Source organism: Mugil cephalus, chromosome 14 (assembly GCF_022458985.1).
Source record: "Mugil cephalus isolate CIBA_MC_2020 chromosome 14, CIBA_Mcephalus_1.1, whole genome shotgun sequence".
In the NCBI taxonomy this organism is placed as follows: Eukaryota; Metazoa; Chordata; class Actinopteri; order Mugiliformes; family Mugilidae; genus Mugil; species Mugil cephalus.
The window spans coordinates 3609768-3620813 of NC_061783.1; positions in this window are offsets into that span (position 1 = coordinate 3609768).

Consider the following 11046-nt stretch of genomic DNA (forward strand, 5'->3'; position numbering starts at 1 on the left):
AAATGAGTCACCAGATCTATAAATGTGTAACCAGGTACACAAATGTGTAAAGTAAATTTACAAATGCGTATATTGATTAATATGATTTATCGGGCCTCTAGATTGGGCATCTTCCTACACGTGACTTTTACACTACACACTACACTACTCCTGCTACGAAGATCCACAAATGCGTGTGCCTCCGTAGCTATACAGCTCCATACCACCAGGGGACACAAGTACAAATGATAGCGGCCACGACTACCTGGTCTGGTCGGATAGACTTTACGGCTGGGACGAACGCTCCAGGTATACACAGTCAATGGGTAAAACTCATAGACATGGATACCTAGACCATCTAGACCAAAACACATGAAAGAGCTTAAGTCTGCAGCTTTTGATTTGGGCATCCAGGCTCGTTGGATAGGGAGAGTGTTTGATGTGCGCTGGCTGTCCTCATCCTGCATGACTACTGAGTGACAGCTCTCTGGGAGAGCCATCCGGCTTTGGTGAAACTTTTTGGAGAGGTGGCCAAAGACCCATCCAGATCCACCAAGGAGAGGGCAAGATGTCAGGGTATGCACACTAAAATGACAGAGTGGCTTTTTTTTGGTGGAGATGGCACTATTTAAAGATGCACTGGAGATTCTACAGGCCCTGTCACTTTTCCTTCAGAGGAGAGACCCAACAGCTGGCCATGCTAACACTGAGGTGGGCATGGCACTGAGCGCACTGAGATCAATGAGGAAAGCCGATGGTGTGAACACAAAAAAAAAATATTGTCTCCCTGGCTGACAACATTGAGTGCAGGCAGGATGACAATGGGATTATCCCTGCCACCGCCACTCTAAATCCATCAAACTGGCCATCTGATGAAGGCGAGGGCGTCCTGTACGGTGATGAAAGACTCCTCGCCATACACAAAACTCTTGCTGTTGAGGCCCCAACCACTCTCATACTCCTGAAGGAGTTTCATGAGTTCAAGTGTCACAGTGTCACAGGAGAGAGCATGCGCAAAGTTCTCACCGCTGTCTCCATGCTCCCAGCGTCCACAGCCGAGTGTGAAAGAGATTTTAGTGCCATGAACCACATTCTTACAGATGGAAGAAACAGAATGAATGTGTTGACACTGTACAATCTGCTTTTCATCTCTGTAAATGTACCAGAAGTTGCCTCCTTCCCGGCCTGCAGATTTGCAGAGGTGTTGAAGTAGGGACACCACGCTGCTATCGATGCGCCAACCGGAAAGCAGAAAAAAAAAGGCTGAAGTGCGTCATCAGAGAAGACTGTTTTCAAAGTCTGACCTATAGTCTACCCGATTAACCATTAAAAGAAAAAAACATCTTGACAGCACATTGTGGTATTTCATGTTTTCTGTTGAACTGATATCGGGAAATAATTAAAAAATTTATTTTTATTTGGCACATTTAAAAACAATATTAGCTGTGAGAAAATATTTCTGCAAATGCAGTGGTTACGTTCACGTTCAAAGTAGGCCTACTGCCTATATTATGTAGCCTATGTAAGGTTTAGCTACACAGGAATCAACAGTTTATGTTTTCACACTGTTGTGTGGTAATTTTTCTGAATAAAATGTTTCTCAAAATTATTACATTATCATTATTATTATCATATCGGCTGTCACTTGTTTCTACTAAGCGGTAATGCCTGATGAGGAATGACTTTTTTTTTTTTACTTTATGTGTTTAAACTCTAATGTGAGTTAGCCAGCCTTCTAACCAGACAGCCATGCACTAATCTCAACAATCAGACCTGAAGTCTGGTGTCCTTTATAATATAAAGTTTGTATGTTGATATAAAGTTTATATCAACATACAAACTAGCTAAAATACCGTTAGCAGTAACAAATTGAGCACAATGTAGTTTGTCTGCATTAGCCGAGGTTATCAAATAGGAGAAATATCTTGACCCGTCGACTCCTAGGTTCTTAAATGATATGACTCACAATTAGATGTTGAACTGCCTGGACACGTGGCTGAGAGCAGCGCTTCTGCAGCCTCTTAGACAGAGGATCAGTCTGGAAGTTGACTGCTAAAGATAGTTTGAGCGTTCGTCCCAGCCATTGGAAGTGAGTCACTGTAAAACATATGACGAACCCAAACCAGTGGTGAAGCTTAAAAGTAAAGTTGTAAAACCAGTTCAGAGTAATGTTTACTCCTGATGATACAATTAAAGTGCAAGAATATGATTTCATTGAAAGAGCTCCAGGAGACGCAACTGTATGTCAGAGTTAATTTCTTGGCAAAGTTAGAGGAAGGAGTAAAACACAACACAAAGACATCCACTGAAACTATATTGGCTGGCAATGACAATTATTGGGATCTCAATGATAGCTACCTGTTTAAAGGATGCATCAGGATCACAAATGCTGAAAGCATTGGGTCATTAATGAAACCCACATGTCCAGCATATGCTGTCCATGTGAGTAGCAAAATATTGTTACGGTCTGGTACGCTTCCACAGCATATGCTGTTAGTCCCTTATGCTGGTGGGAGCGCTAGACTGGGTTTGACTGATCTAGCTTGAGCAAGTGAATATCACTTCTTAAGGTGTGGCGAACCACGGAGGAGATATAAGTCACAGTCAGGTGAGACAGCTTCAGGAACTAAGAATTCATTCAGATGTTGAGACCCCTGGTAGAAACAGAACAGACGTTAGTGCTGAAGAAGAACACTGTTCTGATGTTCTGTTGTTTTTTCTTTTACTGTTGTCTCCATTATAGTGGAAAAAAGTTTAAATTGTTTAAATATTTAGACTGCGTAATAAGTATCGCTCTGCACATCAGACTTCAGTCGGACACCAACATGGTTCTCTACAGCATTACACCAAACTGTAGCAATACAGCAGCACAGGGTCTGGAAACCAAACCACCGCCCTGTGGTGTCTCCATTATGAAAACATGTCGGAGTGACTGTGCTATTGTGGCCATCTCCTCCTCTTCCTCCTGAAATATTGCATTTGCAATGACTTAGGAAATGATGCTGTTACGCTAACAATATATATGTCTTCATTTGTTGTAGTTTTACAACCTGCCTGGTGGAAACCAGTACATAGCAGAAAGGATGGCTCCCGCCTTTCCCCTGCTCCCAAGAAGAACCGGTTCTTCAGTGAACTTGCAGTCCAGAGTAATCTTTATTTCCCATTAGGTTAAGCTTCAAAGCAACTAGCAGCACATGTTATAACCATCCCTGGGCTCCCCAACTATAAACAGTAATAATTTTTTTTTTTCCTGTATGGCAAGCCAATGGGATAACTTAGAACTTATTTTTATGCAAGTTACATGACAGACTGATCACAGGAGTATGGTTATCACTCTTTGGAGGTTTTGTTTAGTTATTGTCTGTTGAACGAGTGGTTCCTTATTGACATTACATTCCTGATCTGTATCTTTGTTTTCTATTTAGGGCAGCAGTAGCTCCGGAGGTCCAATAACCAAAATGTTAGAAATGTCTAGAAATTGTCTACCCACAACAATGTGAATCAGAAATTACACATCGTATTTCATTCCACATATTTTTTTTCTAACATTAATTAAGAGAGAATGGTGCTGCAACAGATGAAGTCTGACCAGCATTTGTGGGAAAGTGAGCGTACACTAACAGAGTAAGATGTAACAGATGTAACATGTAACATCAGCAAAGGAATGTTGATGTACCAGTCAAGCTTGGTAAGATATGTATGTGAGTGCAACTACATGCAAGTATCTGCAATGGTTGCACGAGCTAAGGCTCCCAGATTCTGTCATAGCTCCATAATCTATTATCTGTGTTTGCCATGGATCTTTAACATAATGCTGTCACACACCTATACCAAATTCTTATCAGAATGAGTGCTTCAATCAATGCAAAGAGAAAAAATAACCTCTGCACACAATGAAGTAGCACTCCATCGAATCAGAGCAACAAATGATATGTCTTTTAAAGTTATTTCACTAACAGTCAGTGCAGAATCTAAACATCTTGTCACACTGCAGCTAATTTATTACAAACAAAATCAGCTCGAAGGTCCTTAGATGTTACGTATGACTATGTTGCTGTTTCTCTTCTGTCCAAATTTGGTTGGCAGGAAAACTTCAGGCTTCAGACTTTTCTCCAGTTTGCTGGTGGGTGCAGTTGGGTGTTGATGATTTCGGTGCTTCTGTGGTTCTTTGCTGCGATTGAACTTGCAGGCTCACAAAAACTGTGCACTGTAGAAAACCATCCAACTTTTGTCCACATAGGTCCCCTGGAAAAAACAGACTTACTAGCCAGAAAATATAGATACCATGACCATAAAATCAGTTTTAAGTCAAACAACGTATAATCAAATAGTATATTTGTAATTGAGTTATATAATGTAGTTTATTTAGATTCCAACATAAATGATTGAAATTTAGAATTCAGTTTGTAGTACTACACTTCTGCTCCTAGTTATTGTTCGATTCCATATATACTATGTTTATTCCATGTACCTAGTCAGTATTTGGATTCTTTCTTGCTAATTGATCTTCCTGAGCTCACCTCAGTAATTACAGCATCTAAACCATCAACTTGTCTTCTAGATCCCATCCCAACTAAATTGCTCAAGGAGGTTTTTCCATTAATTAATACCTCCATATTAAATCAGATAAACTTATCTTTAGAAACATTATGTGTGCCCCAGTCTTTTAAAATTGCTGTATTTAAACCTTTACTTAACAAAAACCTACTCTTGACCCTGCTAGATCTTAGTGCTGCATTTGACACCATTGATCACAGTATTCTGCTACAGAGACTTGAAAGTGTGATCAAGACTACAGGAGCTGCATTAGACTGGTTTGAATCCTATCTGTCAGACAGATTCCAGTTTTTTCAATATTATTAGAAAGTACGGCATAAACTTCCATTGCTACGCAGATGATACCCAATTTTATTTATCCATGAAACTAGATGAAACTAATCAGCTGGTTAAACTCCAAGCATGCCTTAAAGACATAAAGGCTTGGATGACCTGTAATTTTCTACTTCTAAACTAGACAAAACAGAAGTTGTTCGAGATTCATTATCTAATCACCTGGTTTCTTTGGATGGCATTACTGTGGCCTTCAGTACTACGGTGAAAAACCTTGGTGTTATATTTGACCAGGATATATCCTTTAAATTTAATTTAAAAAAATTTAAAAAAGCCTCCAATTGATTCAAAACGCTGCAGCAAGAGCACTGACAGATCATATTACCCCAGTTTTACCTTCTCTTCATTGGCTCCGTTAAATTCTAGAATTGAATTTAAAATCCCCCTTCTTACATACAAGGCCCTGAAAGGCCTAGCTCCATCATATCTGAAATACCTCATGGTACCATATTGTCCCAACAGATCACTACGATCTTAAAGTGCAGGTCTACTTGTGGTTCCTAGAGTTTCAAAAAGTAGGAGTTGGAGCGTTCAGTTATCAGGCTCCTCTCCTGTGGAACCAGCTCCCAGTCTGGGTTCGGGAGGCAGAGACGTCTCTACTTTTAAGATCAGGACTTTCCTTTTTGACAAAGCTTATAGTTAGGGCTGGACTTAACCATCTCTTAGTTATGCTGCTATAAGCCTAGGCTGCTGGGGGACGACGCACTGAGGACATGTCCTCTACTCTCCCTTCTCTGGCACCAAAAGTGTATTTTCTATTACTAACAGCTATGTCTCCCTCTCTCCCTTCCCCTCCCCTCCCCCTCCATCTTCTTGTGAGGGTCTCTGGTCTGGAGTTCCAAGCTACCTCTGTCATGGCCTCATCAACCAGCCCAGTCTTCATGGCCTGGAGTGCTGTGTGTCAGACCTGTGGAGCTGCATAAACTACATCTGCCCCAGTCTTCATGGCTTGAAGTTGTCCACTCCTACCTGGATAAACAATTCACCAACTTGCCCATGAATCCTTTTACACTCTCAAACTGTCACATAAGATCAATCATCAGCATATGTTGTATTATTAGATTCTACGTGTTTCCTCTGTTTGATATATGTATCTACGACAGAAGTTTGTTTATCTTGCTTCTCTTGCTCTTCTTTTCTCTCTATCTTCTCTGTTTCTACGCGACTGGCCTTTGACAGATGGGTCCCTCCATATGACCTACTCAAAATTTCCTTCTGTTAAAAGGGAGTTTTTCCTTGCTCTGGATTTTTCAGGACGATTTTTGTAAAGCGTCTTGAGACAATTTGTATTGTTATTGGCACTATATAAATAAAATTGAATTGAAGTGAAAATATGAAATTAGTTAAATAAGAAATGAAAACAGTTATTCTGCTGCCGTTGTTAGATTATGAATGAATGTGGAGGCAGCTCATCGTCCTTTAAAGTCATGAGTCATACAAACTAGGAGGGTATTATGCTGCTCATAGCAGCCTGCCAAAAAAAGTGTGTAATTGAATGTGTGCAATTTACACAAATAACAAAGTTGGACCTTTTTGGAATTTAATATTTTGAAGGTAATATATGGGACATTTATATATGAATGAAGACAAATTATGTTCAAGCCCTTGTCAAATGAACTCAAAGACCAATCTCTGTATTTGGAGTTTAAAATCATATTCCATGGCATTCCAACATTCCTGCATTAGCACACTGGTAGCAATGCACTTTATATGAGTAGAAACGAATCACCTGAGCTTAAGAGAGGAGCAAATGTTACCAAACAGTCAGGAGAGGTAACAGCAACTTAAAGTATTGCAGCGCCTACTGCATGATAAGGCCTGTATCTGGGCTTGGATACAGCCACACACTTCTCAGATTTTTGGGCGTAAGCAGGAGTATTCAGGCATATCCCTGCTGTAATGTGGGAGACTGAGTGTGTACCAATTTCGGGGCTCCTGGTAGAACATAGTGTCAAAGTACATAGTGTCAAAATTACAAGAATGCACGGTCACTGCCAACACATCATCAAGTTCGACAGCTGCACATGTAGGACCCAGCCCACTGGATAGCTGCATCACAGATGACCCTTTAATGACTGCTAACTCAACGCAGGGTGGCAGCCTGCTGCATCACCAGAGTCCTGTTAACCTCATACCACACCACACTCCAGAGAGATTGGTCTCCCTGAAAGATCTCACGTATCTCCAGCGGAAAGAGTTCAGGCTAATGGGGCCAGATAGGGGACACTACCTCTGACATGACATACAACAGCATATGCAAACAAATTGATGAAGAACTCCAAGAAAAACACACTGAAGGTGAGATTATTAACCCCCACCTATTACTGTAACCCAGACCAGCCTAGGCTGTCGAAAAAGGCACAAAAACCTTATGGTTGTCCAAACTGTATCACACAGGCCAATCCAAACTACAGCCACTGCTTTGTCTGTGGAGAAGAAGGCCATTACGCTGTTGGCTGTTTGAAGAGACCAAAGCAGTTCGGGAAGCGGGATGCGGTCTAGGCAGAGGGATAACCTCTAACAGGTCTTGAATACATGTCCCAACCCCACAAAGACTCAGTAGCAAAACAGATTAACCTAGTGAAGCCAGCATAGCTAAGATTGACAACACAGCACAACCATGTAAGTTAATAGCCCCACTCATTGGCCTCAGTTAATAGCCCCACTCATCAAATCTCCAGTGAATCTCCGGTGAAATCCAGTATAGCCAGCTACACTGTCACTGTCCTACTGGACACAGGAACCATCGTAAGCGTATTCGACCATGGCTGGAAGAACAAGTACTTACCAAGATGTTCGACCACTCAGTGAACTACTGGATGCTCCTCTGCATCTATCTGCCGTCACTGGAGATAACATACCATGTGATGGATGGGTGGAGGTGGTGGTAAACTTGCAAGGTAATAATGATGCAGACTAATCCATCCGTGTACCCTTCTTGGTCAGTTGCCTGGAACTAGGCAGGCCATTAATTGATTTTAATGTCATCCAAGTACTTGTTAATAACAATGAAAGTCACCCTAAGCTTATGTCCATTCTGTCTTCTCTTCTTGCTGGTGCAATGAAGATTGATGGTGCCAGCGTACAGACCATAGTAAATCTCATTCAGACTCACACAGTTCCAAAAGAAGAACATGCTGCCATGAAGGTGGCTTTTAAGGAAGTCACTTTTTCAGCAGGACATGTAGCTTAAGTGCAGGGTCCCGGCAAACATTAGCCCACCACAGCCACTTGTGCTGTTTGAGCCTACACTTGATAGTACACAGTTGGAGAGATTGAGTACTGGGGCAGGATTAATAGAAATTCACAAAACAGAAAGACCCTTCATTAAAATGCCAGTGTCAAATCATTCCAACCATGATGTGACCTTGCCAGGCCAAACTTTGGTAGCATTGAACCCATTGACAAGGTCATAGAGGCAGACTGTCCCAAAAACAATGAAACACTAACCCAGGTAAATACAGGTGCTGGCCAGTAAATTAGAATATCATCAAAAAGTTGAATTATTTCAGTAATTCCATTCAAAAAGTGAAATTTGTACATTATATTCATGCAATGCACACAGACCGATGTATTTCCAATGTTTATTTCTTTTAATTTTGATATTTATAAGTGACAACTAATGAAAACTCCAAATTTGGCATCTCAAAAAATTAGAATATTGAAAAGGCCAATGAAAAAAATGTTTTTTTTAGAAATGTTGGCCAACTGAAAAGAATGAACATGAAAAGCATGCGCATGTATAGCACTCAATACTTAGTCGGGGCTCCTTTTGCCTCAATCACTGCATTAATGCGGCGTGGCATGGACTCGATCAGTCTGTGGCACTGCTCAGGTGTTATGAGAGCCCAGGTTGCTCTGATAGTCGTCTTCAGCTCCTCTGCATTGTTGGGTCTAGCGCATTGCATCTTCCGCTTCACAATACCCCATAGATTTTCTATGGGGTTAAGGTCAGGCGAGTTTGCTGGCCAATCAAGGACAGGGATACCATGGTCCTTGAACCAGGTACTGGTGGTTTTGGCACTGTGTGCAGGTGCCAAGTCCTGTTGAAAAGTGAAATCTGCATCTCCATAAAGTTGGTCAGCAGCAGGAAGCATGAAGTGCTCTAAAACTTCCTGGTAGACAGCTGCATTGACCTTGGACCTCAGGAAACAGAGTGGGCCAACACCGGCAGATGACATGGCACCCCACACCATCACTGACGGTGGAAACTTTACACTGGACCTCATGCAACGTGGATTCTGTGCTTCTCCGCTCTTCCTCCAGACTCTGGGTCCTTGATTTCCAAAGGAAATGCAAAATTTGCTTTCATCAGAAAACATAACTTTGGACCACTCAGCAGCAGTCCAGTCCTTTTTATCCTTGGCCCAGGCGAGACGCTTCTTACGCTGTTTCTTGTTCAAGAGTGGCTTGACACACGGAATGCGACAGCTGAATCCCATGTCTTTCATGCGTCTCTTCGTGGTGGTTCTTGAAGCGCTGACTCCAGCATCAGTCCACTCTTTGTGGATCTCCCCCACATTTTTGAATGGGTTTGTCGTCACAATTCTCTGCAGGGTGCGGTTATCCCTAGAGCTTGTACACTTTTTTCTACCACATTTTTTCCGTCCCTTCGCCTGTCTGTTAATGTGCTTGGACACAGAGCTCTGCGAACAGCCAGCTTCTTTAGCAATCAACTTTTGTGTCTTGCCCTCCTTGTACAAGGTGTCAATGGTCATCTTTTGGACAACTGTTAAGTCAGAAGTCTTCCCCATGATTGTGGAGCCTTCAGAACAAGACTGAGGAACCTTTTAAAGGCCTTTGCAGGTGTTTTGAGTTAATCAGCTGATTAGTGTGGCACCAGGTGTCTTCTATATTGAGCCTTTTCAGAATATTCTAATTTTCTGAGATACTGAATTTGGTGTTTTCATTAGCTGTCAGTTGTAATAATAAAAATGAAAATGAATAAACACTTGAAATATATCACTATGTGTGGAAGGAAAGTATACAGTATACAAGTTTCACCTTTTGAATGGAATTACTGAAATAATTCAACTTTTTGATGATATTCTAATTTACTGGCCAGCACCTGTACTGTTTACCAGTATCCAACCAAGATCGGACACCAACTGCTTCGTCACTCTGCCACCCACCCGTAAATGTCAGTCACCTAACAAATGCTGTTTGAGGAATTAAGGGCTTTTGCTGGAAATCTCAAAGATGACATTCCAGTCCAAAGATCCTATGCCTCCAAGTCCTTCAGTGATTATGTCGACGCAGTACTTTCTGTACTGAGAGCCCTACAATGCCATGGTGTCAAATTGCGACCCACAAAATGCAAGCTGTTTAAGGCAGAGGTCAGGTATGTGGGGAGGTTGGTCCCAGCTGATGGTGTGAGAGTAGACCCAAAAGACATACAGGCTGTGAAGTCACTGAGGGAGATACTACCTACTACAGTGGGGGACGTGCAGCAGTTACTTGGGTTCCTGAGTTTCTATAGAATGTATATTCAAGAATTATCTCGTATCGCTAAGCCATTGTATGAGTTGCTTCAGGTAAAAGGACACAGCTGCCCTCAAAGACTACCATCCAGTGCACAGATGACCACCAGCTTATTGACATCCTGTCACATCCACCTGTACTGTCCTATCTGGACTGTGAACTGCCCTTTGTCCTTGACACAGATGCCAGTCAGCGTGGACTTGGTGCAGTTTTATACCAGTGACAGAGTGGAAAGCTCAGAGAGATTGCATATGGCTTGAGGACATTGACTTCTGCTGAAAAGAACTACAATCTCCACTCTGGGAAAGAGTCAGGTACGAGACAGGAGACTCCCTAAGACTATGACATATGAAACCCCTGGCCAGCCATCCTACCAGCCTCAGGGGTCTGTGAACTCTGTTAGGCTCTGTGGAGCACAAACACTGCCACCATTGGTAATGCCCACAGCCCCCGTTTTACACTACACACCCTATCATGCACCATACCAACCGCTGCCCTACCCTGTAATAATGCTATGCACTTTCCCTTCCTTTGCATATTAACACACACATGCATCCACTCATATTTCACATATTTACATATACACAAAAGAAAATCTGTTTATAAACTCTGTTGTGATTTTAAGAAAAAGTGTGGTGTTTTTGTGAATGCTGGGAGCCATAGTATTTTTGGGGGAGTGTGTGACCCACACAAAAT